Source organism: Gorilla gorilla, chromosome 2 (assembly GCF_029281585.2).
Source record: "Gorilla gorilla gorilla isolate KB3781 chromosome 2, NHGRI_mGorGor1-v2.1_pri, whole genome shotgun sequence".
In the NCBI taxonomy this organism is placed as follows: Eukaryota; Metazoa; Chordata; class Mammalia; order Primates; family Hominidae; genus Gorilla; species Gorilla gorilla.
In genome coordinates this window covers 28,822,116-28,849,314 of record NC_086017.1, presented here as the reverse complement: position 1 = coordinate 28,849,314, position 27,199 = coordinate 28,822,116, and the positions used below count along the sequence as shown (strand labels likewise).

General features: G+C 38.5%; 1 long non-coding RNA gene across 1 annotated transcript in view; it reads right to left on the bottom strand.

Moving 5' to 3' along the window:
• Nucleotides 1-27,199, bottom strand: part of LOC134757991 (uncharacterized) — a 112,912-nt gene that overhangs the window by 70,703 nt on the left and 15,010 nt on the right. The gene's annotated exons all lie outside the window — the stretch shown is intronic.

The following is a 27,199-nucleotide window of genomic DNA, read 5'->3' as shown; positions in this document are numbered from 1 at the left end:
TATTAGGATCTCAACTGGGCCTACCTTTGTGTTACAGGGAAGGGAAATCTGTTTTATTTCATAGAAATTAATATACCCCTCCCATTTTGAATACTAGTACTGATTCATAATGAATATTACAACTAGTTTTCATCAATAACCCCAAAATGTGACTAAGAATTATCATGGGTTTTATTTGAAAGTGATTGCCAATATAAAGAACATTTAGAGATGATGAGTTTTTTTTCCTATGTTTGTTGGCCACATAAATGCCTTCTTTTGAGAAGTGTCTGTTCATATCCTTTGCCCACTTTTTGGTGGGGTTGTTTGTTTTTTTCTTGTAAATTTCTTTAAGTTCTTTGTAGATTCTGGACATTAGCCTTTTGTCAGATGGATAGGTTGCAAAAATTTCCTCCCATTCTGTAGGTTGCCCGTTTACTTTGATTACAGTTTCTTTTGCTCTGCAGAAACTTTTTAGTTTAATTAGATCCCATTTGTCAATTTTGGCTTTTGTTGCCATTGCTTTTCATGTTTTAGTCATGAAGTCTTTGCCCATGCCTATTCCCTGAGTGGTATTGCCTAGGTTTTCTTCTAGGGTTTTTATGGTTTTAGGTCTTGCATTCAAGTCTTTAATCCATGTTGAGTTAATTTTTGTTAAGGTGTAAGAAAGTGGTCCACTTTCAGTTTTCTGCATATGGCTAGCCAGTTTTCCCAACACCATTTATTAAATAGGGAGTCCTTTCCTTATTGCTTGCTTTTGTGAGGTTTGTCAAAGATCAAATGGTTGTAGATGTGTGGTGTTATTTCTGAGGCCTCTGTTCTGGTCTATTGGTCTATGTCTGTGTTTTGGTACCAGTACCATGCTGTTTTGGTTATTGTAGCCTTGTAGTGTAGTTTGAAGTCAGTTAGCATGATGCCTCCAGGTTTGTTCTTTTTGCTTAGGATTGTCTTGGCTAAAAGAAATGCAAATCAAAACCACAATGAGATACCATTTCACACCAGTTAGAATGGCTATCATTAAAAAGTCAGGAAACAACAGATGCTAGAGAGGATGTGGAGAAATAGAAACGTTTTTATAGAGTTGGTGGAAGTGTAAATTAGTTCAGCCATTGTGGAAGACATTGTGGTGATTCCTCAAGGATCTAGAACCAGAAATACCATTTAACCCAGTAATCCCGTTACTGGGTATATATTCAAAGGATTATAAATCATTCCACTATAAAGACACATGCACACATATGTTTATTACAGCACTGTTCACAATACCAAAGACTTGGAACCAACTCAAATGCCCATCAATGATAGACTGGATTAAGAAAATGTGGCATATATACATCATGGAATACTATGCAGTCATAAAGAAGAAGGATTCATGTCCTTTGCAGTGACATGGATGAAGCTGGAAACCATCGTTCTCAGCAAACTAACACAGGAACAGAAACCAAACATGGCATGTTCTCACTCACAAGTGGGAATTGAACAATGAGAACACAAGAGACAGGGAGGGGAACATCACACACCGGGGCCTGTCAGGGGGTAGGGGGCTAGCAGAGGGAGAGCATTAGGAGAAATACCTAATGTAGATGATGGGTTGATGGGTGCAGCAAACCACCATGGCACGTGTATATCTATGTAACAAAACTGCACATTCCACACATGTATCCCAGAACTTAAAGTATAATAAATAAATTAAAAAATAAAAAAAGAGAACATTTAGGAAAGATCAGTGAGGAGTTTTTCTTGAAATCTAAAATCACAGTAATTTAAATAGATCAGAAATTTCCACCAGCAATGGTGCCAAAGACACAGGAGTTACTTGATATCACTGGAGATTAAATTTGTTCCTCTCTCTCCGTTACAGTGTTAGCACAGTTCAGAGGACCAAGAAGCTGAGGGATAGTGCAATGTGAGGCAGTACCCTTAATGGTAAGAGAAAGGGGAGGGTTGGAATATTGCATTAAAAAAGAGAACTGAGACATTTTCAATGAAGAGTTGCTATGTTTGTCCGAGGTCTCACCATGTCCGCATATAAATAGATATGAAGCAGCTCTGGCTTTCAGAGAGCAGCCCAAGTGTGCCTGTGGTCTCTCAGCTCATCCATACGTGACACTTCAAAAAAAGAGATGGAGAGTGGAAGTGACTGGAAAGAACCCTTTGGGTTATACTGATCATTGCCGTGTGCTCCACAAAACTCCACTATCCGAAAGGTAGTGGTCAGGAATTCAAAGAAAATCCTATAGAGAGTGTGATACAGAAGGTTTTGCATAAATTAAATGTAACACAACCATTCCCAGACCTCAGAGATCACGTTGTTTTTCTCTCCAATCTCCAGTTAGATTATTTATTTGAAATGGTATCAAATATGCCTGTCCCCAGGCTAGGAGTAAAATAGCAATTTTGATGCTGAACATAAGGAGAAGAGAACAAAAAGATTAAAGCAATCAAAACAAAATGGGGCATGTTTTGAAAAAGGCTAAAAACATGGCAAAGAGAATACCATTCTTTGCTGATACGCAAAGAGCCAAAATTTAAATAAATAAATGTTAAGGCCATGTTCAAGATAAGCACAGTTGTTGGGTATAGGAAAATGGATAATATAGCAGAGAAAGACATGATCAAAACCAATGGTTTAAAACCATTTTTAAAATAGCAGAATGCTTTTATTCCAGTGTAATTGTACATGAAATTCAATTGATAAAGCAGATAAAAATGCAGCTGCTCCAGTAGAATAAGGGGAGACCAAAGGCACTGTACCTCTGCCTCTCTTTTTTCTCTTGCAGCTGCTCCTGTAGCCCTGCCAAGGAATTCTTACACTCTGCAAAATGGAATTTGAAAAGCAAATGTTGTAATGCCACAACTTCTATCCATTGCATAGTTTTATAGGTGTTAAATATTATTAACTCCTTTTAAACTGGTAGGCATACACTAATAAAGTTGTAGGCCGTTCTCCTTTCTTGTGTTCATAATTCTACGTCTTAAAAATAGAGTTGAAAGATGTAGCAGCTGACGAAAGTACAAAAATTGAGCCAGCCCATCTCACACTTTCTGGTGGCCCTGCTGATACTGGCAGGAGAGAACTGTATGTGGATGATGTGCAGTATTCACATCAGTAATAGAATTCTTGCCTGCCCCTTATGGTCTGATTTATTTGAACTTCTTATTGTCTCTCAGATCCTTGACCCAGGGACTGTTGGTAATTTGCATTGTTTCTACTGAGTAAGTCGGATGTGTTTAATATTTATCTTCAGAAGTTCAGAGACCTTAGGTGAACTTTGTATCTAGTTAACTGGAATGATTAATTCATACATCCAAAAGCTAAAGGGTGCTTTCTGTGAATTGTCAGCATCCATTCTTTGAAATGCAGCAGGACGGTTTAATGGCTTAAATGCACTGGTGTTGAAGGTTTGAGGAGGGCTCAGTGCTTCTTGGTTCCATGTGGAACTGAAGGCACAGAAGCAAAAAGGACTATTTAGCCCCTGCTTAAGCCGTAACCAGGATATACAAGTCCTTGGCCCTGTAATTTAAATCATCAGTCGCCAGTGAAGACGAGAAGGTGGGTTTATGTCACTTCTGAGTGGATAATCTGAGGAATGAGAAGGCAACCTATAATACACTTGCTGTTGAAAGAGAAACAGCAGTCAGAGCAGGGCTGGGAGACATACGGACATTCAAATTCTCAAGGCTTCCCTGCTTCCAGCTTGCTTTCTCATCTGTAAAATGGAACAAGAATAGCTGCAAGACTGGGTGTGGTGGCTCATGCCTGCAATCTCAGCCCTTTGGGAGGCTGAAGTGGGAGGATTGCTTAAAGCCAAGAAGTAGAGAGAGGCTGCAGTGAGCCATGATCATGCCACTGCACTCCATCCTGGGCAACAGAGTGAGACCCTGTCTCAGAAAACAGACAAACAAAAAGAAGTAAAAGAAGAATAGCTATAATGGTACGTTCAATTATTCAAAAATATTCACTGTTTCTACCAACTTTATATCAGGAATAAACTTTCCTATTCCATCGACATTGGGTTTAGCCATGCATCTGGGCTGACCTCATCCTGGGCAGGAAGTACGTCATATTTTGGCTTTGGCCTTGAACTTGCACAGCTAGTGGGATATCAGCAGATGTGATGCAGTAACAGTTTAAAACATGCTTATCATGAGAAAAAATGCTCCAGCTACCCTAATGTCTAAGGAGTAGGAGAGGCTTATTGAGCAGAACTGGATCCAACCTTCAGCTTGAGGTCAAGTCCAGCCTACATCACCAACACTCCCATTGACCCACAGATAGAACAAAATAAACGTATTTTTTAAGTCCTGGGTGTTAGGGTGCTTTGTTACACAGCAATAATTAATATGCTTATATATAGGTTACTATAAAGATTAAATGAGGTGACACATATAAACCATCTTAATACAATGCCCATCAACCATTAAACACTCAATGAATAATTTCTGCTATTATAAACAATGTTCACATTAGTATTTGGGTTATTTTTTCCTTCAAATTTTGCTGGTGAAAAAAGGGATAGCACATAGCCTTTTGGCTGGAGTCTTGGCCTGCTGAGAAAATGCTTGACAGAGTACATTTCGAGGCAAGTCTCCTTTATACTGCCCTACCCTTCTAGTTCTTTCACCTCCAGTGTGGAATACTGAAAAAAATGGTAAGATTAGACATTTCTTTGGGATTTTTTTTCTTTTGGAAAGAGGTCTTTTCTTGGCAACCAACCAAGATGGTAGGCTTTCCACAAGGTTCTTTGGGTGTGCGGTTGTAAGCATCTGGATGCTCGTGGTCTGATGCTGGCTCTGCCACTGGCTTCCCTGTTGCCTGAGGAACTTAACCTCCCTGTATTGCACTTCCCTGATTTACATAATGGGGCTGATTATAATTGCCAACCTCACAGGATTGTTGTACGAATTAACTAATGTTTGTAAAGTGCTTAGAGGTCCATAGATGAAAGGTGCTATATAAGCCTATTATTATGTCATCAGAAATGAAATTCCAATAAGATTACACTTTCATTTAAATTCCCATTAATTTTGTCATCATTCTAGATTAATTCTCACTGGTTTTCTAGAGCAAATAAATAAATAAATAAATAAATAAGAGAAAAGGGTGATATATTAAAACATGAAGCATTCACACGGAAAGGAAATTAGCTAGAAAAAGCTAACACTTAGAAGTGATTTTTAAATTATTATCCTTTAATGAGCCCTGATCATGTAATCAATATTATGTAAAACCCAGATATGGTCTCTGAGTTTACAAACTAAATTATGAACCTGACTGATTAAATAGCTAACATTTTCTATTTCAAGTGTGTGGAAATGAATGCTATATAAAGGCCTATAACTCAACTCATTTTTAAATTGGACCTCTGGTTATAGGAAATAACCCCAAAAGATTAAAAGTGTATAAAGAGTATGTTTATGAGGTTATCATGTGGTCTGGTTAATTCTATATTAAGTCCATGTGAATTAGTGTTGATAATCAGATCTATTTAAGTGACCTGTAGGTAATTAGTAGCATAAAGTTTGATTATAAATCCTCTCATAAAATCAGGAAATGTTAGATCTTTAACATCTGATTTAATCCCCTCATTTTACAGATAAGAAAACAGAGACCTTGAGTATTTAAATAGTTTACAGAAAGTCTCATACCTAGAGGCTGGCAGATTTGGGCCACCAAAGTCTCCAGCCAATGCTGTTTCCAACACAGCTATTTGTACCTATGAATAAGAATAGTTACTTATCCATGTTGTACCATAGATTATCTCTTCCAAGCTGTTGGCATTGGGGATATAGTAGATAGATATTTCAAGTCCTCATTGTTCACTGAAGTAAGTTTTTTGTATTAATACTAGTAAAATGGCTGCCTTCATTTGGATACCATACTGATTTCAAAAAATAAGACATTATTCTGGGTGTCCTAAATACATAGAAATGAGTCCTTTTTCCAGGACTGTTGACAAGATATGGCAGATGGGGCCTTGGAATCTGTTTTCTTCTTTGGAAATCCAGAGGGTGGAAAAATATCCAGTTCTCCAGTTCTAAAGATCTATGCATCTGAAATGCTGGGTTCATTAGAAGTAAAGAATGGTACTAGATCCTATGCTTGTAACAAGGACAGTTCACTGGATTCCTTTAAATTGTAATGCCAGTAGAAGGAGATGGATGCTGTTGCTTCATTTTCCATTAGGTAGATGCTACATACAGATAATAAAGGAAAAGTCTATTTAGAGGCCTAATGCACACTTATTTCTTAGGTTGCCTCATGCTGCTGATGTCTGAAGATGCAAATTTTCTTTTTAAAATTGGGAGTGATATCAAGTCCAACTAAACTTCACTGGGTTATGGATGGAGGAAATTATGTTTCATTTGATAACTGCAGTGATGCCAAAAGAAACCTGAAAGACAAATGCCTGCCTTAAATATTGAGACAGAGATAGATGGACTAAAAGATGCACTATAGGAAAACAGCAGCAAAAGCTTTAGTTAGTGAGAATCTTATTCCTTCTCTAGATTCAGTTCATCTTTTCACTCCAGTACAAGCTTTAGCCATAAATTATTTTTCTGTTTCTAAGAAATTGAAAATGTTGGTTGCTTAACACCAAGGTGTGCAATCCTGAGGACTTGTTCATTTATTCCTACATTCATTCATTCAGTACTTTTCAAGCACCTCCTATCTTGTGGGATGCATTTTGGGAGGTGTTGTAGTGACAAATATTATCGCTAATTTTTACATCATTTTTATATGTCATATACTGTTCTATTTGTCTTATATATATTAATTCTTTTGATCCTCACCACAACCCTATGATGTTGTAATTATTATCCCCATTTTACAGATGAGGAAAATGAGACAGACAGGTTGAGCAACTTGTTCAAGGTCATTGTATTAATCATGTTTTTCATTTTCTGTACCTTATAATGTTTTGAAATCTTAAAAATCTTGGTGGTCAGGGAAGTCTGTCCTTCCAAGGATGAGCCAATCTTTAGAGACAACAAAGGGCTAGGCCATAAGCCCACCTTTCATACCCAAACCAACTAATCTCCATCCACCTGCTTTATGTAGCCTCATACACCAAGCCAATATTTCCCCTGACCTAAATTATTCCAGGGCCAGATACCAGGCAATAGAGACCACTCCTATAGCCCAAAGCCCATCGTGATTATTCTAACTAGTCAATCCTGAACAGGTTATTCTACTCCACCTTGCCTTTCCTACAGAAACCCTGATAAAACGTCTGGCCTAGGCTTCCCCTACAGCCCTGTTTCTGTCTCCTGTCCAAATCTGCTGCCTCTTCCTGTGGCCCTGCATGGTATGCCCTGCATGGTATGCCATGCCTCTTGCTTCTCAAAGTGTGAATGACATTAAACTTTTCTTTCAGTGGCATTGATGTCTCCATGTCATCCATCAGACACCTTGTTAAATTAAGACCTGAGCACTATTCACTTATGAATTTGAGTCTGTGCTCTTAACATATGTGCTATACTAATATAAATAATAACTTTAAAGGGCTCATAGTTTTGTTCAGAAACAAAGTCAGAACAAAACTGTTATAAAATAGTATGTAAATACAATCATAAAGAGATCATTGTTATAACTAGCTCATTCGATAGCAATATATTAGTGTGAAAAGAATATATACCCTGGTTTAATTCATATTTGGAGGAGTTTGGGTGAACTTGCTTGTTTTTATTTAGTTCATTTGAATTCAACAAATATTTAGGCATTTATTATGTGCAGACACTTAGTCAGTTACTGAAGACGCACACGCAAAAAGGGAGCAGGGGGTAAAATACACCTTTGAGTGGTGAAGTGGAGAACACAGGCACTTAAATAGCAACCATAATACAGTGTAATGGATGCAAACACAGAGGAATGGCTGTGAGAGCTCAAGGGAGGGGTAATTAGTTTTGATCCTAAAAAGCAGTTGGGGCAGGTGTGCAGTAAAATTCCTGTGAAGAATTAGAAATTAGGAAACTTTTGTGGGAGATGGCACAGGCTGGGGGCAGGAAAAGAGTGTGAAGTTTCATTTAGTTTGAAAGGAACAGAATCAGCAAGGATTTTGAGGCATGTTGTCACGCAAATCTGATGAATTGGTTTGTATCTTTGAAGATCTGATTTTGTGGAACACCAAAAATGAGACTGGATTATTGATATGGTTTGGCTCTGTGTCCCCACCCAAATCTCATCTTGTAACTTCCACAATTCCCACATGTTGTGGGAGGAACCCAGTGGGAGGAGATTGAATTCTTTTTGTGGGGGTGGTGGGTTCTTTCCTGTGCTGTTCTTGTGGTGGTGAATGAGCCTTACAAGATCTGATGGTTTTAAAAAATGGGAGTTACCCTGGGCAAGCTCTCTTTGCCTGCCGCCATGCATGTAAGATGTGACTTGCTCCTCTTTGCCTTACACCATGATTGTGAGGCTTCCCCAGCCACGTGGAATTGTAAGTCTAGTTAAACCTTGCTCTTTTGTAAACTGCCCAGTCTCGGGTATGTCTTTATGACATACAGCATTAAAACAGACTAATGTAGTAAATTGGTACCAGTAGAGTGGGGCACTGCTGAAAATATACCCAAAAATGTGGAAGTGACTTTGGAACTGGGTAACAGGCAAAGGTTGGAAGAGTTTGGAGGGCTCAGAAGAAGAAAGGAAAATGTGGGAGAGTTTGGAACCTCCTAGAGACTTGAACGACTTTGAACAAAATGCTGATAATGATATGGACAATGAAATCAAGGCTGATATGGTCTCACATGGAGATGAGGAACTTGTTGGGAAATGGAGTAAAGATGACTCTAGCTATGTTTTAGCAAAGATAGTGGCAGAATTTTGCCCCTGACCTAGAGATTTGCAGAACTTTGAACTTGAGAGCAATGATTTAGGGTATCTGGTGGAAAAAATTTCTAAGCAGCAAAGCATTCAAGAGGTGACTTGGGTGCTGTTAAAAACATTCAGTTTTAAAAGGGAAACAGAGTATAAAAGTTTGAAACATTTGTAGCCTGACAATTTGATAAAAAGAAAATCCCATTTTCTGAGGAGAAATTCAAGCTGGCTGCAGAAATTTGCATAAGTAATGAGGAGCTGAATGTGAACCCCTAAGACAATAGGGAAAATGTCTCCAGGGCATGTCAGAGGTCTTCATGGCAGCCCCTCACAGCACAGGCCCAGAGTTTTAGGAGGAAAAAATGGTTTAGTGGGCCAGGCCCAGGATCCCTCTGCTGTGCGCAGTCTAGGGACTTGGTGCCCTGTGTCCCAGATGCTTCAGCCATTGACTAAAAGGGGCCAACATACAGCTTGGGCTGTTGCTTCAGAGGGTGGAAGCCCCAAGCCTTGGCAGCTTCCATGTGGTGTTGAGCCTGCAGGTGCTCAGAAGTCAATCATGGAGGTTTGGGAACCTCCACCTAGATTTCAGAAGATGTATGGAAATGCCTGCATACCCCAGCAAAAGTTTGCTGCAGGGGCAGGACCCTTACGGAGAACCTCTGCCAGGGCAGTGCAGAAGGAAAATGTGGGGTGGGAGCCCCCACACACAGAGTCCTTACTGGGGCACTGCCTGGTGGAGCTGTGAGAAGAGGGTCATCATGCTCCAGATTCCAGAATGGTAGATCCCCTGACAGCTTGCACAGTGCACCTGGAAAAGCCACAGACACTTAATGCTAGCCCATGAAAACAGCCAGGAGGGGGTCTATACCCTGCAAAGCCACAGAGGTGGAGCTGCCCAAGACCATGGGAACCCACCTCTTGCATCAGTGTGACGTGGATGTGAGACACAGAGTCAAAGGAGATCATTTTGGAGCTTTGAGATTTGACTGCCCCGTTGGATTTTGAACTTGCATGGGTCCTGTAGCCTCTTGGTTTTGGCCAGTTTCTTCTATTTGAAATGGCTGTGTTTACCCAATGCCTCTACCCCCACTGTGTCTAGGACGTAACTAACTTGCTTTTGATTTTATAGGCTTGTAGGCGGAAGAGACTTGCCTTGTCATGTTTGAGACTTTGGACTGTGAACTTTTGAGTTAATGCCAAAATGAGTTGAAACTTTGGGGGGCTGTGGGAAAGGCATGATTGGTTTGGAAATGTGAAGATAAGAGATTTGGGAGGGGCCACAGGTGGAATGATATGGTTTGGCCCTCTGTCCCCACCCAAATCTCATCTTGTAATTCCACCGATTCCCAAGTGTTGTGGGAGGAACCCAGTGGGAGGTGACTGAATTACAGGGGCAGGTGTTTCCTGTGCTGTTCTTGTGGTGGTGAATGAATCTCACAAGATCTGATGGTTTTAAAAAAAGGGGAGTTACCCTGCTCAAGATTTTTTTGCCTGCTGCCATCCATTTAAGATGTGACTTGCTCTTTCTTGCCTTCTGCCGTGATTGTGAGGCCTCCCCACCCATGTGGTTCTGTAAGTCCCATTAAACCTTTTTCTTTTGTAAATTGCCCAGTCTCAGGTATGTCTTTATCAGCAGCATGAAAATGGACTAATACAACTATATTCATAATTTTAAGCCCAGATCACACACAATACTATATGGCAGTGGGGAGCAGGTCAGAGCAGTAGAGAGTGACAATTTTTGGAACTTGATAGATCTGAGTTCACATCTTGATTTTCTCACTCACTAGCTGGATGTCATTGGGTGAATTACTTAATCTCTCTGAAGTCCAATGTGAATAATTTTGCCTACCTAAGATATGTAAAGCACCTAGCTAAGGCAAAAAGAAAGTTTTCTTCCACCATCTGGACAAAAGATTCTAGTCGATTTTAGTCAAAATATATGTAGAAGTACAGAACCCCCACAAAGATTGCATGAATTTTAAGAATATTCTAAAGGCTATGGCAGCAAGACTTAAAACAGGTTTTTGTTAATATCCATTATAATATGGGAGTTATTAAAAGTAAGATGTACCAATTTTCTGCCTTGTTTTCTCCTTTGACTTATCCCTTAGCAGCATTCTCTTGTTTGGATGGGTCTTAAGCATGAACCAGTTTGTGAACTCTTGAACTATAAGAGGCTGAGGATACTATATTGGCAGAGTGTTGCTCATACCATGCAAGAATTATAAATGAAAAGCAGAATGATGTATCAAATTGTTAGTGGCTTACTTTCATTTCTCAATCAGTATTTTTCTTTTCTTTTCTTTCATTCATTCTTTCTTTCTTTTCTTTTCCTTTCTTTTTTTTTTTTTTTTTTGAGACTTGGTCTTACTCTGTTACCTGGTTTGGAGTGCATTGGCACAATCTCAATCTCTGTTCACTGCAACCTCCACCTTCCAGGCTCAAGCAATCCTCCCATCTTAGCCTCCCAAGTAGCTGGGACCACAGGTGCACTCCATCACACCTGGCTAATTTTTTGCATTTTTAGTAGAGACGGGGTTTCACCATGTTGCCCAGACTAGTCTTGAACTCCTAAGCTCAGGTGATCCAACCACTTTGGCCTTCCAAAGTGCTGGAATTACAGGCATAAGCCACTGAACCTGGCCTCCAGGCAGTATTTTTCATTTGCTTTTCATCACCAAATGATCAGGCCCCAACATCTCTTCCAAATCTTCCTCTTTGGTCGCTGTATCAAATTTCCCTGGAAGATGCACACACACCATTTTTTGAGTGTTTGCTATGTGATGTGCAGCTTGGGATACTCACTACATTTGCATATATTACAATGACCTTGGTTTTAAGCTTACTAAGCACTAACACATTTGAACTCATCTGCTTTGGGCCTCCCTCTTGTCAATGGTAAGAGTTGGATTGATCACTGGATAATCTTTACTTCCACTGTGACACATATTCATTTATCATTTGATTTCATATTAGAGACTGACAGAAGTTGATTTATTGTGGATTAGTAGAGTAAATTCAACAGCGTGTTGCTTCTTGATGCCACCTTAACAAGAGTTCATAGGGAGAAATCTGGAGTTAGACTGCCTAGATTATATCTTGACCCCTTCATATGCTGGTCTGGTGACATCAAGACAAATACCTTAATTTCTACGGACCTCAGTCTTCTCAAGCATAAAAGTACCTACTTCATACAGTTGTGTTGTTAATTAAATGAGATAATATTTAGCCCGGTGCCTGGTATGTAGTAAATACTCAAAAGATATTAGTTACCATTTTTATTGACAAGGACAACTCAATGCAATTAACTTCCCTATGCTGTCCATTATATTAGCCACCAGATGTGGTTATTTATATTTAAATTAATTAACATTAAACTGTAAAAAATCAATTACTTAGTTGCACCAGTTACATTTCAGAGGCTCAATAGTCACATGTGGCTAATGGCTACTGCTGGATTGTGCAGCTATGGAATATTTCATTGTAGAGAGTTCTGTTGGACCATACTGACAATAACATTGCCATCAAACCCTAACAATAATGAAAGACAAACAGCAAATGCACCACATACTTAAAAACATTCAGTTGTCTGTTCTACTAGGGCTTTAAACTCAAAGAAATCCAAGATACCTAGTTTAAGTGTGTGTCAACCTTTTGAAACAATTATAGCCTTATTTTTTTCCAGTTGTTTTGTTGTTTCTCCCTGCCCCCTCCCCTATTTTAAATATCTTTCTGATGGAGTTACATTCCATATGTAACATTGTTACAGGTGCAAAATTGTTTCTTTTAATTCTGAATGCGGTTGCACATGTGCAGCAACAGCACTGAAGGCCAACACACTATTACTGTGCATCCAGGCCTCTCTCTCACAGTCTGTGGGTCAACAACGTTCTTCTTTGCTTGCTAATGCTTTATTGTCTCTTAGTATACATTGGAATAATAATGGTAATTTATGCAGATATTTTGTATGCATAGCAAATAATGAGAAACACCTGCAGAAATTTCCCTCCTTCTCTGAGTTCAGCAACTAATTATATTTTTAAATAATGGCTACCATTGAACACAATTATCCAAATCACTTTAAGTAATGGAATCTTTTTAAGGTGTTTTTGAAAATTTTAGCACAGTTTTTAAACACTCATTTTTATCTAGATGATGGGAGAAAAAAAAGGCTAGTGGGCGGCTTACTCACCCAAAAAGCAGTTTCTGCCAAGAGTAGATCAGTCCGGAATATTCCTCTGGGCCCAGTCTTTGCTCCAGAGGTTATGACCAGCTGATGAAAACCAGGTTTTCCAAAGAGCTTACCTTCTTGATTTTGGTGCCTCGCTCTTCTTCCCTTTCTTCCTTTCTTAATGTAATATAAAAATAATTAGATTGCCTCTAAAAATTCTCTGTTTTAAAAGCACAAATTGCCACATGATTTTCCCTTCTGTCAATTTAATAGTTTGAGTGGGAAAAGCACTGGCTGGCAAGTCAGAAGACCTAGATGTTTTGTCTTCCTAGGTCTCAATTTCCTGTTCCATACATTTGGAAAGTTGAGACAGATAAATTCCTAACACCTTTCTAATGCTAAAATCTGCAACCCCATGACAGCCACAGATCTTTGTATCATAGCACACCAGGAATCAGGTTTAGCAAAGAGAATCTGAAAAATAAAAGTGGTTAACCAAGAGCAAGGCCAATAAAAAATACATATTTTCCTCTCCATATTGAAACTTCAGGTTGTGTTCTTAATTAGAGCAAAGTTCCAGTAACTTGATGTATATATGTGTAATGTGTGTGTGCATATTTACATATGTGTGTACATATCTGGGGATTGGAAGTTAAACCCTCAATACACACACACACACACACACACATACACACATACACACATATATATAAATACACATATGTAAATAGAGAGAACAATTTGGAGAACTTACATCTTCCTTTTAGGCACTGTGCCATTGCCAGCATGATGATCAATTTCACTTCCTAACATTCCTAACCCCCCTTCTATGTGCCTACCAGGAGTTATTGCTCCGTGGAAGGAAAAACCAGCTCTTGCATAAATCATATATTTTTCTGTCAGATTTGGGTTCATTTGGTCGACTGGCATTTATGGAGTGCTCCTTAAAAAATGAATAAGTAGTAAGAATTCCTGACCTCATGGAGTTTACAATCTGGAGATGGAGGTAAGTGCAGTATCAATCAAATTCAAAATAAAACAGATGAAAATAAAATAATGAATAGGAGCTTAGATGAAACAACTGTTCATTTTTACATGGGAAATCAAGAAGAATCTCTTGAAAGAGGTAAATTTGACCAGAACTCTAAAGAACAACAAATAGTGGGCTTGTGCATTCCAGATTTTGGTCTATAGACTAGCACTACTGTATATTGAAGTTTAGCTGATCTAATTGATAAAAGCATAAAGAAGAAAAAGAAGAAAAAATGAGATAAATGTGATGATTTTTAAAAACTAAATATAGCTAATGGAAAAGGATGTCTTTTTTTTTTCTTTCTGAGATTATGTTCTACCTGTTCTTTTTTTGCTGAAGTCTCTTTATTAAACAATGGTCAGAATATAAGGTAATCCTCAGGATTTCTTTCACCTTTTTTTGGCAAAATATTAATAAAAAGCTGGCAAATAAGTGTCAGTCTCAAAGCCTGAATATTTGGTTGACATTTTACTGGATCATTAAATTCTGGTTTCCTCTGTGTTACAGTTCCCCTATTTCGTTCTTTGTTTTGCTAACTTCCAAGTGCCTCTGTGATTTCCTAAGAGAATGAAGGAGGAAGGTAAGGAGCCAATTGGCTTTTTAGGTTTTATTTTTCCTGTGCAAGTGAATTACATTGATAATCTCATCAAGAAAGAGAGAAACAGACAAACAGAGAGGGAGAGAGACAGAAGCAGAGACAAAAAGTGAGCAAATGCAAGGAGCAATTAACAGTTTGATGGTACAGATCATATAAAAAAACCAGTTGATGGACATTTTTAATACCCACAAGAGGGTAATCAATCACTACACATTTGTGGAGGAACATCTCCTGGTCATTGTTTCATTTAATCATATCTTTTTTTTTTTTTTTTTTTTGAGATAGAGCTGAAGTGCAGTGGTATGATCTTGGCTCACTGCAACCTCCGCCTCCCAGGTTCAAGCGATTCTCATGCCTCAGCACGTGCGCATCACCACGCCAGGCTAATTTTTGTATCTTTTCTTTCAGTAGAGACAGGGTGTCACCATGTTGACCAAGCTGGCCTCGAACTCCAGACCTCAGGTGATCCGCCTGCCTAGGCCTCTCAAAGCGCTGGGATTACAGGCATGAGCCACTACCCCCAGCCTAGTCTTATACATTTTTAATGAACAAAAGAAAGGGAAAAATTCCAAGGGAAAGAATTATAGTGGATTCGGCATTAAATCCACAGGAAGCTTCAGAGCAGACCTGGGTTGAATCTGACAAAAGGAAATGCATGTGCAAAGGTGCCTCCCAAGCCCAGTCGTGGTAGAAAGTGGCATCAGAGAACCAAAATGGGAAATAACTTTGCTTTTTAAGCTCACTATTTTAAGGGGGGAAAAATCATTCTTAATTTTGGAATCTGTGCTGAAACTTAAGTTGATGCTAGTCCTATTTCCTTAATACATAACCTTCCTCTCTTATGAGAGCTTTTGATGTGACTCATCTTGCAGGTGAATAGTAAAAAATTAACTGCCTGTGTTTTTATTAACAATAGAAAGGTGTGCACTTCTAAACAAAATGGAGGCTCATGAGCAAAACATGCGGAGCTGCCCTGGCAATGAAGTGAAGAGACTTGTAACTTGGTGCCTGAGCCTGTGCTAAATGAGGGAGGGAACGGAAGGAGTTCATTTGGAATCAGAAGAGTAAGTGATATGTCGTCGGTAATTATATTATTGCCATACTCTTGCTTCTTGACGACTAGCTCTCCATCACCCTCCTTCGACACACAGAAATCATGTCCGTTTCCATCCCGAACCTCATTTTCCATGTTAAACTTCCAAATAAGTAAACTCTGTGGTGAATGAGAAATATTGTGGCTTGAAAATGGCTTGACAAGTACGAATGCTTTCATTCTTTCAAAAGGATCCTTAAAGTAGAATTGAAAGTTGGCATTTTTATTACTCAGAATTTTGAAGTGTACTGAAACACATCGCATCCGACTTGCGTGGATGGTTGCAATCTTTTGTAGATACAGTCATATGACCGTGGTGCAGATTCTTGTCTCTGTTACTAACGACACTTTACTTTTACATTAAACACAGTCTTAAGAAAAAAAAAAATCTACTTAAGGGACATGTCTTGGCTGTTGCTGTTCTGAACATAGCTTAACACAGACAGAAAGTATTTGTGGGCTGTTTACAGTTGCGGTGTCAGAAGAATGCTCTTTATTACAGTAATTCGGAGAGTGTAAGATGGTGGCCCCTGGGGAAATCTGACTCAAAATAAATTTCTAAAAGCATATATCAAAGATGCTTGGAAAGATCATCTTAGAGGAGCTGGTTAATTGTAAGATTTTTACCCCCTCTCAGATGATCTTTGAGGATAAAATCTGAAAGGACAAGCATAATCTAGATTTAATTGTACACTTATGATGTTCCTTTAGGAAATCATTTATATTTTTAATAGTGAAGTTATACATTTATTTCTAAAGCTACAGAGACAGCCTAAACTGCCTTTTTTCCAACATACACTTTAACATATTCAAAAATGTCCCAAAATGTGGACTCTATCCCCTATAGGAGAGTATTTTTCTGATACCACCAGGAAATAAGCATCAGGATGCTTTGCTATTCTTTCATCCCAAACACCAAAACTTATACCTTACTGAAAAATAAATCAGAAAGACTTGAGAGTTCTGGGAATGCCTCTAAATACAAGGTGCAAGTAGATTACTACAGTATGCTTGTCAAAATCTGTTTTATAGTCACGAGATTTTTACTTTCCTCCTTTCCTAAATCGCACTATTGAAGCATAGCCACAAGAGGGAACCATTGTTTAAATGTTGGAAAGACTGGGTTGGTTTGAGGCATTCATCCAGCTCAAATCTCTCTTCAATATAAGAACCTGGTCAAAAGGGTTGAACAAAAAAAGTGAAAAAACAGATGCAATCATCAATTCGGTTCTTTTAGATAGCTAAACTATTTCTGCTTTTAAACATACAAATAATCAAAGATGTTCCTAGGGCTGTAACCTGGCAACAGAAACCAAAGACCAGAGTCAAACACCTAAAAGAAATTCATGTAATAAAGAAAGCACTGGTGAGTTTTTATTTTTCCATTGGTTCTAGCTTGCCTAAGAATGAGGCAAACTTTTTTGATGCAAACAGAAAATATTGAAACATTAGGAAACAAAGACAAATCTAAGCCTTTAAGCTCAAAGTGTTGCCTATCAAATAGCAAATTGTAACAATGATTGGTAACCGGAGAAGGGGAACATATGTTGTAAAGACTTCTTGCTCACTGCGTTGTGAACCAGCACAATTGTGAAATTCAGACTAATGTGATAAAAGACATATAGAACGGCTTCTTGGAGGTTGCACGGCACCAGGCTGGCACAGGTCCAGTTTCTGCACCAACAGAACTGCAAAACAAACTGGAAAATATTTGATGCCAGTAGGGCTTTTATAGGAAAACAGATGACGGCTGAGATTATTAATCCTGACAGTTTCCTGATTTATTAGGACGTGTCATCCTCTCTTTTTGTATAATTTGGCAAATGATCATAGTATTAGACTTAGTGGAGGCAGAGCTAAAGGTTTCCACCCATCCTTTAACAGTGGCAGCAGGTATAAAGCAATATGGATTGGGTTTAGGCAAGAAGTGGACGAAATGAATTTTCAGTTTCATATTGTCATTTGAGGAACACTGAGTGAATTTTCAGTTACATATTGTCATTTGAGGAACACTAAGTCGGTGTTTTTTTCTTTTTTTTTTAACGACTGTCAACCTAGATACAGCTATGTAACTAAAATGCATTAATTAACTCTGAGAAATATACCTTCTGTTTATTTAATAAATCCAAAGTAAAGGTGACTAAATTTAAAACCCAGGTCTCTAGCAATTAAGAACAAATGTTACTGTTTACCATGCAAGCAATGAGAAACAAAGAAAACAGTCAGAAAATAGTAGTAATCTTTGAAAGCCATTCCTCTAAATTGTTATATGCTACAAAACGAAACACATGGAATTTCTCACTCTGAATCATTCATGCAAAAATCACTAAAACAATCTTGAGTGACTTCATAGTAAATTCAAGAAAGAAAACACTTGATATATTTTATTAGTGATCTCCTTCACAAAGATATTTTTATATTCTATTTTTATAATCCCCTGCATTTAAAATAACTGCAACAGAAATTAAGTCTCAATCAAAGTGTATCACAACTAAAGATATTTCCAATGAAACAATATTATCTCCAATACAGTTTTATCAAAATATAAAAAACTGAACTTAAAATGCTACAATTGAACACTTTTTTTATTAAGAAAAATCATGCCTGCACCTATATTTCAAGACTGACATATTGTGCAATAAACAGCAATCAGTCTAAAGATGCTATATTAAACAAACCAAGTTTTGTTTTGCTAAACTAAGCAAAATTAGTTGAATGCCCTAAGTAATAGTTGCTGGTATTTTTTTCTAAATTATTTCTCCACTTGTTTTTGTGTCTATGCATAAATTAAAAATCTGCTGAAATTTATTATTCATCTGAGATGTAATTAATATGCAAAATTATGCAAATTAAGATGCAATTAGGCTTCAATTCTCTAGTGGAATTTTCCATTATAATTTAATACAAAGTAATAGAGTAATTGGTGTCACGTGTAATTACGGTTACTCACGTGTACTTGCAGACGTGCAAATGATGTGGTATATGTTAGTTATCCTATGCAAATGGATCATGCAATCTCTTAATACTTGGGAATGAAGTAAACAAAGATGGTCTTCAAAAAACGGGTGAGAGGGACCCCTCTTTCTTCTTATGTGCTATCATTTTGAGGAACTATGTGAATAATTGTAACTAATTTCCTTGCAGTTATTTCTAAGAATTTTTAAAGTGGTGTTATGCAGCGCATTGTTTATTACTTTAGAGAAATTATTTCTGGTAAAAAAATGAATCTTTAAACAGAGACCTAATAGTGATTCAGATGCCACATAGGTGCACCCAGGATGACAGCAAGCAAACAAAAACTGTGTCTATCAGGGCAAAGGCTATTTTTGTATCAGGCTGAAAAGGTCTCTTCTCTAAAAGAAATAACATAGCCAGCTTTGCCAAATAAATCATTTAACAATTTTCTGTTATTTCCCGATTATGAAGTTGACCAATTTGCTTTGCAACCTCTGCAGAAGCCAGACAGTTTGATTTTTAAAACCAAAATTTCTTCCTTCCTAATATGCAAAATTCCAGGAGAATTCAGTGTCATTTCTTTCTGAATGAATAAAGCAATAAGTAAATTGAACTATATAATTCTCTTCGTCACTAACTCTGCCATTTGGTTCAAGGGACTCATCTGCTAACTACCGTGTTTCTCCTTGTGCCTTTCTAGAGAAATGAAAAGAACGGCTCTCCCATGCGCTTGTCCTGAGCCTGGAGCTGCTGCTTATAATTTCTCCATGAGAAATGATTACTGCTTGTTTTAAAACACCCATGCTGTGTTGAATCTTGCACAGAAAACATTATGATCTCGACACTTTCCTTCTCATAACTGAAGCACACACTTTAAGACGAGTATTTTATATTCTCAGCTCCAATTAACCTGAAGTGTTTCTCTTCCCTATGTCTCCCCCCACCCCCACACCCTTCACCTGAGTCTATCCTTCTACCCTTTGTAACAGACAGATTTTGTTTTTTCCAGGAGGGGATGTGTGATATACTCTATTATAATTAATAAGTGTGGGCACTGGCAGACAGGAAGGGGCATGATATAAAGTAGTAGATAAGCAGCTTCACGCTTTCTCCACTATATTCCTACTTCCTATCCCTTTTCCTCCACCCACTGTGGATGGTTATTTGAAATAACAGGCATGGATAAGAGAAAATAAAAGCTACCATTTGTCTCTCAGGCTATACCCTTTTGTAGCCCCACCCATTCATCCATATGTGGCTTTCCCATTCATTCCAGTAATAATACCAATTACTATGCAGGCAGGGCCATTCTTATTCACATTTGCAGCTCACTGTGGACATTTATGCTACACTCTGAACAACATTCATATCTTCAACAACATCGATTATACAGCTGTTGTACAATCATTGTAAATGAAATATACAATGCCTCATTCAGCTCTCCGAATCATTTGTGATCCTTGGATGTGGGGCAGGAGGGAGGTAGCTTGCTCCCTCTGCCTTACTTTTCTCTGGCACTGACCTCATTTTCTAAGTCCAGATACTTTCAGGAGCTTAGGATAAGAAGAGACCAACAGGCCAATTTGTAAATAAGAACCAAAAAAGCTGAAGCAGTGTTTCTTTTTTTTTTTTTTTCTGACAGGAGGGACTTTGGAATCCAGTTTAATGGAAAAAGGAGGCCCCTGAGTCTTCAGCGTCACAAACAATGACTGTTCCTGGACTTGTGTGACCACACATCCCAGGTCAGACAAATGGATCTTGACGCAAGCTTTCTGAGATCACCCAACCAGAATGTCCAATGCAGGCATATGCTTCTCTCTTCGAGCTATTTTCTCTCTTTCCTCATCAACTTTTCTCCTCTGTTCTCAACAGGTTACATTTATTGGCCAAAACCAATATTACGTATCTGTATTTCCTTCTTTGATGAAATTTTTAAATTTGGTCTGCCTTTTCCAAAGGGATCTAATTCATGAATCTTTTGATGTTCCTTTTTTTCCCCAATTTTGGTTCTTTCAAACCTCAGACTCAGATAGCTGAATTGACATACACAAGATGCTGTACACATGACCATCCATTCACCCATGTACACAGTCATATACAATGATTGCAAGTCAAATTATGTTTGTTTTACAGATAAAAAGGTCAATGCCTTAAAGAAGGCCATATAGATAATATATGATGGAGCTGAGACTTAAGTAAAAAGACTAGCCTTTTTCTCTATAAAAATTTATTTTTATTTATCAAACGTTTTGATATTTCTTTAAAGCTTTTCAAATAAACTTTTTTACATTTTATCAACTAGGAAAATAAAAAATATCTTATAATTAATAAAATTTTGACAGTCATTCTCAGAAAAACAGCAGTGATTATGTAGCTGTTGATGTTTGTATATGCACAAACATTTTTTGTTGTTATTCTTGGTGAGTGGCTGAACAATTGAAATCCTTTGAATGTTTAGTCAACAATCTTTAACTTAAGGACCATTTAAAGAAAGAACACAAGTCTTTCTGTTTGAAAATTCTCCATTGACATCTAGTAAGATCAAGAAAGTGCCAACATGAAAACTCTTGTTATGGTTTCAGTGACTTAGAAAAAATTCCAGGAGACAATGGGGAGCACTCTTTTAACTGCTACATCACCAGTGCTGCTAATAGCACCAACAATAATACTGTGTTTAAATCACAATGGAAAACTAATTCATGTCAGGCTAATAATGTGGGGAGGTTTTAAGCATACAAACCAAATTATTTCACTTAGTATTTCTTACACACACACACACACACACACACAGACACACATATATGCCCATGAGTGACATATGATAAAAATTACTGTGAAAATAACTCTGAAAGAGCTGTTTAAATAATTATAAAACAACAATTCCGAGTGATAAGAAAGCATTGTGTCATAGGTTAATTAGCAGCCATCTTTTCGTTCTTAGGGGTACATAAAATAATGATGCATCTTATATTCAGTGGTGTCTTAGAAACGTGGAAATATATTAGAAACTCATTTCATCTCATAAACATTGTAGGAGGTTGGTGCTATTTGTTTCACTTTATATGTTAAGGACTGAGGTACAGAACTAACTCATGTGAGGTTACATATCTAGTACATCCTGGAGCAAAAATTGGAACCCAGATAATTTGACTGGAGTTCCTGCTTACACTGGACCAAATCTGGCCTATAGACAGAATCTGTTCAGTTTAGACATTGATTTTTTTCTCTAAAGTTATTATTACTTTGCTGTTTTTGTTATAGGCACTTAAAATTGGGAAATTTGGGGGAAGCAAGATGGCCAAATAGAACAATCCAGCAATTCTTCCCATGCAGTAATACCAAATTTAACAACTATCCCCACAAGAAAGCATCTTCATAAGATACAAAAATCAGGTAAGTGATCACGGTAGCTGGTTCCAACATTATATCAAGGGAAGAGGCACTGAAGTGGGCAGGAAGGACAGTCTTGCATTGCCTACACCACTCTGTCCTCATCTTTTGGCAGCTCATGAAGAGAGAATGTGTATGCTTGGGTGAGGGACAGAGACATGATTGTGGGAACTGGTATTGAAACTCAGTCCTGCCCTGTCACAGTGGAACACAGCACAGGGCAGAATTTGTCCAGTGACCATGGAAAAAACATTTAAACCAGTCCCAGCCAGAGGGTACTCCTCCACTCCAGTGGCAAGAACCTGAGTTCTGCCTAGCGCCACCACCAGAAACTAAATGCCATGGAGTCCTGAATAAATATTAAAGGCAGTCCACAAGGACTGCAGAACTTTGGCAAGTCCTTGTGCTGCACTGGGCTCAGAGCCAGTGGACTTGGGGTGAATGTGACCCAGTGAGACACCAGATGGGGTGGCCAAGGGAGTTCTTGTATCACCCCTCCTCCAACCCCAGGAAGTGCAGCTCAGGGAAAGACTCCTTCTGCCTGAGGATAGCAGAGTAAAGAGTAAAAGAGTAAAGAGGACTTTGTCTTGCAACTTGGATGCAAGCTTAGCCACAATAAATAAGGCAGCACCTGAAGCCTCTGATTCCAGGCCCTAGCTCCTTGATGGAATTTCTAGACACACCCTGGGACAGAAGGGAATCCACTGCCCTAAAGAGAAAGATCCAGTCTTGGTAGTATTCACCACTTTCTGACTAAAGAGCCCTTAGACCTGGAATAAACATCAGCAGTAGCCAGGCAGTAGTCATCACAGGCCTTAGGAAAGACTCAGTACCATACTGGCTTCAGGAATGACCTGGCACAGTCCCAGCTGTGGTGGACACAGGATTGCTTGCATCACCCTTCACCAACTCCAGTTCAACATGGCAAGACTCCATTTGTTTGGGGGAAACTGAGGGATGAGGACAAGAGACTCTGCCTGGTAATCAAGAAAGTTTCTCCAGACTTTATCCAAGCCCACCAAGGTGATACTTATATGATACCGCAAGAGTTGCAACATTACTGGGCTTGGGGTGCCCGCTAGTGCAGATACAGCTGTAGTGACCAAAAACTTAGATCACAACACTCAATTCCTTTTGAATACCTGGAATGCTTCTCAAGGAGGATGGTACAAATAAGCCCAGACTGCAAAGATAAGAATAAGTACCAAACTCTTCAAAGCCCAGACATTCTGAACATCCACAAGCATCAAGACCATCCAGGAAAACATGACCTCATCAACTGAACTAAAATAAGGTACCAGGGACCAATCCCAGAAGGACAGGCATATGTAACATTTCAGAACAGAGGATTCAAAATAGCTATTTCAAGGAAGCTCAACAAAGTTCAAAATAACACAGAGAAGGAATTAAGAATCCTATCAAAGAAAGTTAACAAAGAGATTGAAATTTTTTTTTTTGGTGACTTTTTTTTTTATTATACTTTAAGTTTTAGGGTACATGTGCACAATGTGCAGGTTAGTTACATATGTATACATGTGCCATGCTGGTGCGCTGCACCCACTAACTCATCATCTAGCATTAGGTATATCTCCCAATGCTATCCCTCCCCACTCCCCCAACCCCACAACAGTCCCCAGAGTGTGATATTCCCCTTCCTGTGTCCATATGTTCTCATTGTTTAATTCCCACCTATGAGTGAGAATATGCGGTGTTTGGTTTTTTGTTCTTGCGATAGTTTACTGAGAATGATGATTTCCAATTTCATCCATGTCCCTACAAGGGACATGAACTCATCATTTTTTATGGCTGCATGGTATTCCATGGTGTATATGTGCCACATTTTCTTAACCCAGTCTATCATTGTTGGACATTTGGGTTGGTTCCAAGTCTTTGCTATTGTGAATAGTGCCGCAATAAACATATGTGTGCATGTGTCTTTATAGCAGCATGATTTATAGTCTTTTGGGTATATACCCAGTAATGGGATGGCTGGGTCAAATGGTATTTCCAGTTCTAGATCCCTGAGGAATCGCCACACTGACTTCCACAATGGTTGAACTAGTTTACAGTCCCACCAACAGTGTAAAAGTGTTCCTATTTCTCCACATCCTGTCCAGTCCCTGTTGTTTCCTGACTTTTTAATGATTGCCATTCTAACTGGTGTGAGATGATATCTCATTGTGGTTTTGATTTGCATTTCTCTGACGGCCAGTGATGGTGAGCATTTTTTCACGTGTTTCTTGGCTGCATAAATGTCTTCTTTTGAGAAGTGTCTGTTCATGTCCTTTGCCCACTTTTTGATGGGGTTGTTTGTTTTTTTCTTGTAAATTTGTTTGAGTTCATTGTAGATTCTGGATATTAGCCCTTTGTCAGACGAGTATGTTGCGAAAATTTTCTCCCATTTTGTGGGTTGCCTGTTCACTCTGATGGTAGTTTCTTTTGCTGTGCAGAAGCTCTTTAGTTTAATTAGATCCCATTTGTCAATTTTGGCTTTTGTTGCCATTGCTTTTGGTGTTTTAGACATGAAGTCCTTGCCCATGCCTATGCCCTGAATGGTAATGCCTAGGTTTTCTTCTAGGATTTTTATGGTTTTAGGTCTAACGTTTAAGTCTTTAATCCATCTTGAATTGATTTTTGTATAAGGTGTAAGGAAGGGATCCAGTTTCAGCTTTTTACATATGGCTAGCCAGTTTTCCCAGCACCATTTATTAAATAGGGAATCCTTTCCCCATTGCTTGTTTTTCTCAGGTTTGTCAAAGATCAGATAGTTGTAGATATGTGGCGTTATTTCTGAGGGCTCTGTTCTCTTCCATTGATCTATATCTCTGTTTTGGTACCAGTACCATGCTGTTTTGGTTACTGTAGCCTTGTAGTATAGTTTGAAGTCAGGTAGCGTGATGCCTCCAGCTTTGCTCTTTTGGCTTAGGATTGACTTGGCAATGCAGGCTCTTTTTTGGTTCCATATGAACTTTAAAGTAGTTTTTTCCAATTCTGTGAAGAAAGTCATTGGTAGCTTGATGGGGATGGCACTGAATCTATAAATTACCTTGCGCAGTATGGCCATTTTCACGATATTGATTCTTCCTACTCATGAGCATGGAATGTTCTTCCATTTGTTTGTATCCTCTTTTATTTTATTGAGCAGTGGTTTGTAGTTCTCCTTGAAGAGGTCCTTCACATCCCTTGTAAGTTGGATTCCTAGGTATTTTATTCTCTTTGAAGCAATTGTGAATGGGAGTTCACTCATGATTTGGCTCTCTGTTTGTCTGTTGTTGGTGTATAAGAATGCTTGTGATTTTTGTACATTGATTTTGTATCCTGAGACTTTGCTGAAGTTGCTTATCAGCTTAAGGAGATTTTGGGCTGAGACAATGGGGTTTTCTAGATATACAATCATGTCATCTGCAAACAGGGACAATTTGACTTCCTCTTTTCCTAATTGAATACCTTTTATTTCCTTCTCCTGCCTAAGTGCCCTGGCCAGAACTTCCAACACTATGTTGAATAGGAGTGGTGAGAAAGGGCATCCCTGTCTTGTGCCAGTTTTCAAAGGGAATGCTTCCAGTTTTTGCCCATTCGGTATGATATTGGCTGTGGGTTTCTCATAGATAGCTCTTATTATTTGGAGATACGTCCCATCAATACCTAATTTATTGAGAGTTTTTAGCATGAAGTGTTGTTGAATTTTGTCAAAGGCCTTTTCTGCATCTATTGAGATAATCATGTGGTTTTTGTCTTTGGTTCTGTTTATATGCTGGATTACATTTATTGATTTGTATATATTGAACCAGCCTTGCATCCCAGGGATGAAGCCCACTTGATCATGGTGGATAAGCTTTTTGATGTGCTGCTGGATTCGTTTTGCCAGTATTTTATTGAGGATTTTTGCATCAATGTTCATCAAGGATATTGGTCTAAAATTCTCTTTTTTGGTTGTGCCTCTGCCCAGCTTTGGTATCAGGATGATGCTGGCCTCATAAAATGAGTTAGGGAGGATTCCCTCTTTTTCTATTGATTGGAATAGTTTCAGAAGGAATGGTACCAGTTCCTCCTTGTACCTCTGGTAGAATTCGGCTGTGAATCCATCTGGTCCTGGACTCTTTTTGTTTGGTAAGCTATTGATTATTCACAATTTCAGCTCCTGTTATTGGTCTTTTCAGAAATTCAACTTCTTCCTGGTTTAGTCTTGGGAGAGTGTATGTGTCGAGGTATTTATCCATTTTTTCTAGATTTTCCAGTTTATTTGCATAGAGGTGTTTGTAGTAATCTCTGATGGTAGTTTCTATTTCTGTGGGATCGGTGGTGATATCCCCTTTATCATTTTTTATTGCATCTATTTGATTCTTCTCTCTTTTTTTCTTTATTAGTCTTGCTAGCGGTCTATCAATTTTGTTGATCCTTTCAAAAAACCAGCTCCTGGATTCATTAATTTTTTGAAGGGTTTTTTGTGTCTCTATTTCCTTCAGTTCTGCTCTGATTTTAGTTATTTCTTGCCTTCTGCTAGCTTTTGAATGTGTTTGCTCTTGCTTTTCTAGTTCTTTTCATTGTGATGTTACGGTGTCAATTTTGGATCTTTCCTGCTTTCTCTTGTGGGCATTAAGTGCTATAAATTTCCCTCTACACACTGCTTTGAATGTGTTCCAAAGATTCTGGTATGTTGTGTCTTTGTTCTCATTGGTTTCAAAGAACATCTTTATTTCTGCCTTCATTTCGTTATGTACCCAGTAGTCATTGAGGAGCAGGTTGTTCAGTTTCCATGTAGTTGAGCGGTTTTGAGTGAGATTCTTAATCCTGAGTTCTAGTTTGATTGCACTGTGGTCTGAGAGATAGTTTGTTATAATTTCTGTTCTTTTACATTTGCTGAGGAGAGCTTTACTTCCAAGTATGTGGTCAATTTTGGAATAGGTGTGGTGTGGTGCTGAAAAAAATATATATTCTGTTGATTTGGGGTGGAGAGTTCTGTAGATGTCTATTAGGTCCGCTTGGTGCAGAGCTGAGTTCAATTCCTGGGTATCCTTGTTAACTTTCTGTCTCATTGATCTGTCTAATGTTGACAGTGGGGTGTTAAAGTCTCCCATTATTAATGTGTGGGAGTCTAAGTCTCTTTGTAGGTCACTCAGGACTTGCTTTATGAATCTGGGTGCTCCTGTATTGGGTGC